Consider the following 9,517-nt stretch of genomic DNA (forward strand, 5'->3'; position numbering starts at 1 on the left):
CCTGAGCTTCAGGTCACGGCTGCATGTTAAGGAGTAACAAGCCCCCAATTTCCACCTCAGGGAGCACAAGGGGCTCTGCCATGGCTCTTTCGGGTTCCCCGCGGGCGGGGTGCGCCCAGCGGGGCAGCCAAGGACCCGGCAGTGCAGCACCGGGCAGGGGGAACCGTCCGCTCCTCCGCCAGGTTACTCGTTCAGCGGCCGCGCCGCTCACTTCGGGCAGAGGTCCCGGACGCGGAGCCGGTTTACGCACCGTCGGCGGCACTCGGCGGCGCGCCCGCAGGAAACCCCGGCGCTGTCAGCGCGGTGACAGCCGCGGGGAACTTTGCTTGGGGCGCGGCGCGGGCCGGCCGGCGGCAGGGCCGCTCCCCCGCGGGGGGCTCACCGGACCGCTCGTTCCCCCCCGCCACCGGGACAAAGGGGCGCGTCCCGGGCCGGGAACTGACGCTCCCCGGGGGCACCCCCGGGGACAGCCGCCGGCGGGGCAGGGATGCAGTGCCCGGCGCTGCCCGCCCGCCCGCCGGGCCCCACCGCTCACCATCCGGGAACTCCCGGTCGCTGATGTGCTGGAGGTGGGGGCCTCCGCCGCCGGGATCCGAGTCGCCGGACTCGGCCTCCGCCGATCCCGAGCCGCCGCCGCCGCTGCCGCCCGCTGCCGCCGCCGCCGCAGCCTGGTACACGTCCGCCCAGCGCTCGGGCCCAGGCGCTGCCCCGCCGCCGCCGCGGGCCCGGCCGAGCTTGGGGCTGGCGTCCGGGGATACGCAGCAGGTGACGGTGTTGCCCATGGAGCTCGGAGCTCCCCCGCCGGGCCCCGGCTGCGCGGCTCCCGGGCTGTGGCGGGGGAGGGGAGCCGAGGCGCCGGGAGGGCGGGGGTTGGGAGGGCCGAGGGCGGGGCGGGGCTCGGCTCAGCTCCGCATCACCGCCGCCTCCACCCGCCCCCACGGCCGCGCGAGCCCCCCGCCGCCTCCTGCGCGCGGCCACCGGCGGCCCTCGCGCGACCTGCCACCACGCCGCCACCGCCACCGGCTCGCCCTGCCCCTCTCCTGCCCCCCACGCGCACGCACAAGCAGCGCGCAGGCCTCAGCGCCGCCTAGGCCACGCCCTCCTCGGCACGCTCCCTGGCGTGACCACGCCCCCTCTCCCAGTCCCCGCGCGTCTGGGTCGGCCCGGGCCGTCGTCCACGTGGTGCAGCTGCGGCGTTGAAGTACGGTAGCGCTATAATAACGAGAGAATGGTTTGGGTTGGAAAGGACCCTGAGATCATCCAGCTCCAACCCCCTGCCACGGGCACGGACACCTCACACTAAACCTTGTCACTCTATGAAGGCATTAAAAAATAGTAATAAAAAAGCAATAATATGGTATAATAAACCAGACACGTGTATAAATAAATAATAGTACTAGCAGTACCCTGCCTGCATGCTGTGTGTTGCCTCCACAGTGCTTATGTACAGCAGTCCAGGGAAGCTCAGTGCAGGATGTAGGCAGCCGTGCTGCTGCACTTGGTAGTTTAAAAGGCTGTTTGTGATCACACTGGCTCTTTACACCACCTGGCAAAGGTTTTTAAGAGCTCCTGGGTTGCTCTGGGGTGTTTTGCCCTCCTGTCCCCATGCATCCTAAGTGGGCAGCCCGTGCTTCCAGGTGCCAGGATGGGCTGGGGGCCGCAGCAGCCACCTGGGAGCTCTGTGATCAACTCTGATGACTTTCAGTACTTAAAAGGGGCCTGTAAGAAAGTTGGGGTGAGACGTTTTAGCAGAGCCTGTTGTGACAGGATGAGGGGTGATGGTTTTAAACTGAAACAGGGCAGATTCCGGCTGGACGTGAGGAAGAATTTTTTTACAATGAGGGTGGTAAAACCCTGGCACAGGTTGCCCAGAGATGTGGTGGATGCGCCATCCCTGCAGACATTCAAGGCCAGTCTGCATGTGGTTCTGAGCAACCTTATGCAGTTGAGGATGTGGCTGCTCGTTGCAGGGGGGTTGCACTAGGTGAGCTTTGAAGGTCCCTTCCAAACTGTTCTATGATTCTGCGATTTCATGACTTCAATGTCCCTCAAAGCAGTTGAGCATAAGCAATGCTGCTCGCTTATGGCTTACATTTGCTGCTCTGTGTGTTACCTGCATGCAGCCTGGGGATGAAACATTACATGTGGCCGCTGGGATTCCTGGGACTGTAATAGAGAGCCTCCAGCACTGCTGCATTTTTGCTTGGTGAATCTTGGCTACCTGAGAGCTGCTCAGAGGACTGGAATGCTCAGATACACTCCAGGGAAGACAGATTAAAGGGCAAGATACCCAAAGGAGTCAGAGGCCCTGATAAACATGAACATAGGTCATTCTGCAATGGATCACCTCACTATCGCTACAGAAATTTAACTCTGGCTCCTGATAAGAAGAATGGCTCTGCAGAAGACTTAAGAACACACAAAGTATTACAAAACACTGCTATCATGCTGGCAGCTGTTCCAGAGATAGGTGGGCTTGGGGTTTTGCTCCATTTTGTAGGACAAATCCTAACACTGGCTCTCTCATGTGATCATGAGCACAGTTTTCAGACAAAACCATGGGTGGTTTCTTTGAAGGGAGGCAGTCACAGGTGCTGCATTTCTAGAATCTGTACAGCTTAATCCCAGGCACAATAAAGGGAAGAACTAAATGATTTATAATCTTCTATGAGGATTACTCCTTCAGACTGGTGAATTATACTTTCCCACTTCTGGCAAATTCTCTAAACTGCGCTAGCTAAGCCTCTCTACACGCTGCTGACAGTCTGTAAAGCCTTGTTACTCCAGAGAAATCTGACCTCGCTGTGGATTACACGAGGGCCTCAGAGGAGATTTGCTTTCAGTGCTTTTTGAACCACTTCAGCCCAGCGTCCCTCCACAGCCTCTGTACTCTGCGTGGAACAAAGCTGTAGGACAGCGGGTCCTGCTCCCAGGTGTAGGAAGGATGGGACTTAACCATCCATCAGGACAGGAGACTCGCTTGAGTCAGGGAGGGAGAAAAGGGGCTTCATGCCAAACAGCCATGCAGAAGCCTGTGTTTTCTTCCCTCTGGCACTGCATCCGCTGATGTTTGGTGAGGATGGTGGGGAAGAGAAGAAAGGTGAAGAGTCAGTGTGGTTTAGTGAAGTAATTAATTCTCAAGCAGGAATAAGCTGGCTTGCATGGCACTATTTAATACAAACTGGGGTAATTTACCCTCTTGCCCCAGAAAAGCAGTTCCCTTACTTTTTTCACATGGCTGGCTCTATGTTAAGAGTGGCAGTGCCTGAGCAAGCTGCACTCCTGCTGTACTCTGACCTTGTCCAGTGGCTCAACGCCGGCAGAGGAGAGCCTGCTCCATGTGGAGCGATGATAGGAATCACAGGCAAATCGGCACATCTCAGCCACACAGCCGTGATGCTGAGCATCCCATTCCTTAAACTGTGTCCATCCTGTTCCCTGCAGCTGCACCAGCACATACGTTGGTGCTGCCTGTCTGTGGTGGAGCTGGGACCTCTGCTAAGCCTGTGCTTTGGAGCAGCCTCAGGGAGCCCATTGCCAAAGCTGTGGTTTTGGGCAGTGGAAAATCCTTGTTTAAGGATGCAGAAGCAGTGAGCATGAGTGGCTTACCAGGCAGTTGAGGGCCAGGGCCCAGCCGTTGAGGGCAGTAGCCAAAACGCCACATAATTGTCCCAATAGATGAAAAATGCTGGGAACGTGGAGTGGCTGGAGTATGCGACGTGGCTGTTTGCTATGTGGGCATGAAGGTTTTAGCTCTTCTGTGTCCCACAGGCTGAAGTTTCCCATGGGTCTCATACTTGTTCTCAGTGGTAATGCTGCAAAGGGGAAGAGAGAAGGGCTGCTCTTCCCCCACGCTAGCGCTGTTGTGCAGCATCAGGGTTTATACAAACATGCAGAGGGAGGAAAGAAGTCAGTCTGCTTCCCTGTGCAGCCTTATTCATGTAGGTCTTAAGCAAGAGGAAGCTGAGTTTAATCCCTGGAAATCACAGAAACAGCAAACTGTCCCACCTCCCCGTCATTCCAGAAGAATTTAAGCTTCCGCTTCCACATACCTCAGTACACCACTGAAGAGTATTTTTCCATATCCGTGCATGTTTGCCTGTAGCTGCAGCAATGAGGAATATTCATTCCCCCCTCCATTTTGGCAAATGAACTCTTAAAATCTTAATACTGGTCTGATTTATCAGGATGATATGACAAAACCTGTTGCTGTGCATATTTTCTGCAGAACCAGGTGATCCTGTTAATAGGAACAGCCTGAGCAACACCCTGCAGAGATGAAACACATTATCTTTTATTCATGTAGCTTAGCACTCTATTGACTTACTGCTCCAGCGATATCCTGAATACCATCTATCATGATTTACTACTAGTCCTGTTTCTCTTCCTGTTTTCCATCTTGTCTTCCTACTGTTTTGCTTGATTTACCCTACTGAATCATCAGACAGCTTCCATTATAAAGGAATCAATTACTTTGATGTACAATGGGCAGCACACACCTAGTTCCACATTTTCCATAAGCAGGGTTTTTGGATGGCAGATCTTGGCAATATCAAATACATAAGCTGAAAATAGCTTAGTACAGACCATTGGGATGCAGCCCCTTTTTCCTGCTGCTCCAGGAAGAGAGGTCTGAGCCACGGGACCCTCAGTTGCTGCCCTTCTCTCAGAGCAGGGCACCCACTGGGCAGCACGCCCTCTCACAGATACCAAATACTGTGCTTTTACATAACCTGTTGCACTGAACTGTTTTCCAGTCTTCCAGAAGTGTTTCCCATTAGTTGCAGCATTCACCCCCCTCCTGGTTCCAGGGCTGTCCTGGTTCCCCAGGGCTGCGGCCAGGGAAGGGCAATTCCCAATGCAGATGATGGTGCAAGGGAGGTGGGTCAGTTTTATTGAGCTCTCCTGATTACAGGGCTGTCCCATAAAGATTACTAACTCCTGTTGCAGAGTAGCAATAAGATTGTCCCAGGTAACAGGGGAGAACTAGTGCTATTCCCAGGGAGGAGCAGAGGGTTACACTGGGAAGCAACAGTCCCACTCATGGCACCGCATGTTGTTTCTGCACCTTGCTTGGGAAGGACACTCCAGCTTCAAGTTGTAATGGGTGAAAACTGCCACAAAAGAGACTTGCAATTGATGGAAGTGTGTTTCATGGGTGTATTTGCTTGTTCTCTTTGAGCCAATGGCAGGCACTTGGGAAGAGGCCTGATCACAAGCTATGGCCTATTTGGAATGGGGCTTGAACCTGCATGTTTGCAGACAAAATTCAAACAAATCAGAAAGAACTCGTGTCATCCTCTGCACTGGGCAAACACTTCTTAAGATGGTGAAAGCTTTTTATTATGGGATGAGAACACAGTTTATCGCTCAGCTTTAAAAGCATGCAGTATTTGTAGTTTGGATTAGTGCTGAGCATTCATGCTCAATTAGCCTGATAGAGACTGTGTTTAGTTTTATTTGAACACTGCCTTGGCGCTGCATTTGATTAGGATAACTCAGGCAACGAGGGCACAGACCAAAGTCCTGGAGTTTAGGCAGGTGTGAGCCTCGAATGAAGGCATTCTGGGCTTTTTTAGTTTTCTCTCTTTTCCTGTTTCAGTTGCAGGTGACACCTAACAGGTTTCAGTCACTTAAGGGAAAGAAGGATCAGCACAAGGGTCGGAGTAACATCATTAGTGTCCTTACGTCTGTTCCTCACAAGCATCCTGCATCTTTCTCCCAGGGAGCAGAGAGGAGCAGAGCAGCTTTTGGCTTGTTCTGGCGTTGTAGGTTTGCTTTCTTTTGATTTCAACCTGAATCTTGATTTTATGAAGATAAAAAGTAATTCTCAAAGAAAATGTGACCTACATGTAACCTACAAAGTAATAGCTCAAAGGTACTGACTGCTGAATGGATGCCAACATGTGTTAATGCTAGCGCAGATAGGAGTTTATAAATTTGGTACTTAGTGTCACTATTCCCTAAAGAGAGCAAGTTCGTCATACAGCCTTCATTCCTCCACCATGGGATGGCTCATGTTGAACGTCTAATAATGCATGGTGGGGAGAGAGTGTGTTTGCTTGAATTTTCACAACGCAGAAAGCAACTTTTCAAACTGTGGGAACCGAGTCACAATTTAAGCCCTCTGGGGAAGCTGCTGTAATTGTAAGGAGAACTCCACACAGACCGTAAGGAAAGCCAGGCAGGACCCTGAAACAAAACTGAAGTCAGGTTGTGATGACAGCTGAAGGAGGAGCAACCTTTATGTCTGAGATGCAGAGATGGAAAAGACCCATGATTTATTCTGAAATACAAAGGACCAGATTAAGTCCTGATGTGCGTCTAAGGAGGTCAAAGGAGCTATACCAGCAAGGAACTGTATCCCTGCCAGCTACTGACTGCAGCTTCTGGGCTGTAAGCTTAAGTAGATGTATAATTATTTGAAGGGTGCATAATAACTGAAGACTGCCAGGCTTGACAGGACTAATGTTAGTGCTACCAGCTGTGTTTTGGCTTGTGGGCTTACAGGGGAAGATAATTGTCTCTTTACTTGGCCTGTTTACCCTGTACATGTAAGCCGCTGTCTGCTTGTGTTCAAAGAAGCTCCACTTCTCAGACAAGTCTTTACATTTCCTGTGATGGTTACTTGCAGGTAGATTTGTGCATGTTTTTATTTAAGCCCCTCCCTGAAAGCTTAGAATTTACATTCATAAACACACAACCCTGTAGTCCCTTGCTTCATAATGCAAAACCAGGCCTCCCTTCATCCGTGAGCAGTATCCCTGAGAGGAGATGTCTGAAACCATAGTTACCAGCTCCTAACTGAATAACAACTCTTGAAAAATTCCCAAATCCAAGGGAATTTTTCTTCTTGACTACACCAACTGCAACATGAAGCGGAGTCTCCTAACATGCTAGGAATGAAATTGCAGGATTTTCCACAACCATCCAGCTTCACAGTCACCATCAGTCCCAGAAATGGAGAGTAGCTCCTTGCAAATGTTCAGTTGTGCTTCACTAGACCAAGAATCTTAAATCCTGTAAATTCTGCTGTTATCTGCACCTTGACTTAGGGCTGTACATGCCTCTCCAAGGCCATGTGCCTCCTTGCTTGTCTGCAGGGCGATAACACCAGCTCTGCGATGTGTTGCGTTCAATTCCTTCTCTTCTTAGAAAGTGTCCCAGCTGTGGGAGAAGGAGTGCTTTCTGATCTTCCTCTGAAGCAGCCTATGGATAACTTGGAGAAGAGCCAGGACTTTGTCTTTTCCTGGAAATGTAGCTGCAGGAAGAATGAATCACCAGGTTGAACCTGTATAACCAGCTGCAAACAAAAGCTCAGACTTCTGTGTCTCACTGTTACAAATAATGGGGGGAAAAATAGGCATCCTGTTTTGAAATCCACCACCAGCTGACAGGACAAAAATACTGCATGCCTGATCGTCTTTTGAAGCTGATAAGTAACATAAGACTATGGCCATTTAAGGGAAAAAGCTTGAAGCAAAACAATAGTTAGGGAAATAGTAAATCCCAATGTTTTGGAGGAAACAGAATAACCAGTGAGGTTGTTCCGAACACACAAGATGGAGTTTTAGTAGCCCTACATTTTCATGCTTTAAAATCTTCTGCACTACCCTTGGCTAGTAGTGAGTCATGCAAATCAGGGCCAGGAGCCTCTGTTTCATAGCATAAGGAGACTGCAGTGCTCGTGTCATTGATTAAATCCGTCCTTTGCCTCTGCAGCAACCTAAGATGTCATTACAGGCAATGCAGAGGCTTCTTGCTAGCATGCGAGCATCTGGATCACTGCAGGGATACCAACAGCACAGACATGTGGGAGTTAATGTTTCTTTACCTTAGCTTCTCTTTTCTGATCCAACTTCATTTTGTTTTAAGGCAAAATAAAACCAGCTTCACAGTTATCAAAGGCTAAGGTAGAGTTAATGGAGACTTAGTTCCTGAGGAGAGAATTTGAGATGGGCTGAAGCCAAGAAAAATAGAAGCCTGCAAAGATGTACTTTGTATGCTCTTGGACAGAAGGCTGGCAGAACTACTGTTCTGATGTACCAAGCGTTAAAAACTGCAGGTCATGGGTATAAATTTCCTATGAGGAAAAGGAAAATACTTTCCAGTATTTTAACACAAACATTAATATGAGTGTGTAACTTCATTCAGAAGCACCAAATTGCATGCATAAGCCCTGCAGTAAGTTTGTTTAGGGTAAACTTCTAAAGGTTTAATTCCAACCCTGGGACACCAAAGCCTGCAAGGCGGCTCCTGAGGAGCCCTTTCTGTTAGCTTTGAAATTGCTTAGGCTTGACTTTTCCTCCTCATCCATTGTCTTTCTTTCTAAGGAGCAGAAAAGAGAAACACTGCCAATACCATTGCAAATAACACTAAAACCTCCATGTTTTTTCTAAACTTGGATCTTCATGGTTTTAAAAAGGTAAGCTCTGCATTGAGGCAGATGCTTTTGTATCTATATGAATGCTGTAGCTGTTGTTTGCCTGTCTCTATAATTGCTTTTAAATTGTTTTAATTTAGCTGTTGTTAACAAGTTTTAAATTAATACAGTGCATTGCTTGCACTGTAATTTCCCCTCCAATTATCTAACATGGCTCCTATAAAGCAAATCTGGCCACCTAACATTAAGCCTATAGAGCCACAATCAGACCCCATCCACACTCAGTGTTTTGCAGCATTTTTCCCCTCCCCAGTATCCCACATGCCAGACACACAAGTTACCCTGGAATGCAACCACCTGCAAGGAGCACAGAAGCTGCTGGGAGAGGAGGGCAATCAGAGCACCGTGCTGCCATTTCCACACCTCTGCCCTGTGCCCACAGTTCCCACAGTAGAAACGCTGGAGCAGCCCTGCCCAGTGTGCAGTGATGCCTGTTCATGCATCTGTCTCCCTGCAGCGAGTTCAGGACTCTCCTGTCACAAGACCTGGCACACGTTTCCTCGTGGCCTAGAACTCCAGCAGCTGGAGACATGGGTAAGGCTGCAGGTCTGCAAAGAAGAGCTTACTCATTTTGCTTTTTGTTCCTTAATTAAAGCTTCAGAATAATGTCAGCTTTCAGACCTGCAAGGCCTTCGAGAGATCAGTCACAGAATTCCACTAAAAGCAAAGTGATCTTTCTGTAACAAGACATCTTAATAAATGTGGTGATTACGGATGACAGCTTATCAAGAGGTGAGGTTGAAGGCGTGAATGTAATGTTACTGACTCCTCCCTCTTCAGAGGGTCCAGAAACTTCCTGCATTTCAGTTCAAGCACTTACAAAATTATACATCTTTGTACTTTTGATCATTACTTCCACTGCTTAATGTAACTCTGCATGTAAAGGAAATGACATGCTTGATCAGGCCATACATTTGTTTCAATACTAAACATTTCTTGCAAGGATCTTGCTGAAGCAGCGAGTTATAAAAGGTCTACTGATAACCCATCACTTTCTGCAGAAACTGAAGGTTTTATTTGTAGTTCACCCCATTGTTTTTAAAGCTGATCCAGATCACTTCAAGATGAGGCTGT

General features: G+C 49.6%; 1 long non-coding RNA gene across 1 annotated transcript; it reads right to left on the minus strand.

The window, feature by feature from the left end:
* Positions 1-4,871: 4,871 nt before the first annotated feature.
* On the minus strand, positions 4,872-8,585 carry LOC134175110 (uncharacterized). Its single transcript, XR_009968896.1, has 2 exons — positions 7,835-8,585; positions 4,872-7,261 (listed from the first exon to the last, which is right to left on the minus strand). It is a non-coding gene; the product is annotated as an uncharacterized LOC134175110 (long non-coding RNA).
* Positions 8,586-9,517: the final 932 nt, after the last annotated feature.

This window comes from Pezoporus occidentalis, unplaced genomic scaffold, assembly GCF_034315485.1.
Source record: "Pezoporus occidentalis ecotype Australia unplaced genomic scaffold, CSIRO_AGI_Poc_V1 ctg66, whole genome shotgun sequence".
Classification (NCBI taxonomy): domain Eukaryota; kingdom Metazoa; phylum Chordata; class Aves; order Psittaciformes; family Psittacidae; genus Pezoporus; species Pezoporus occidentalis.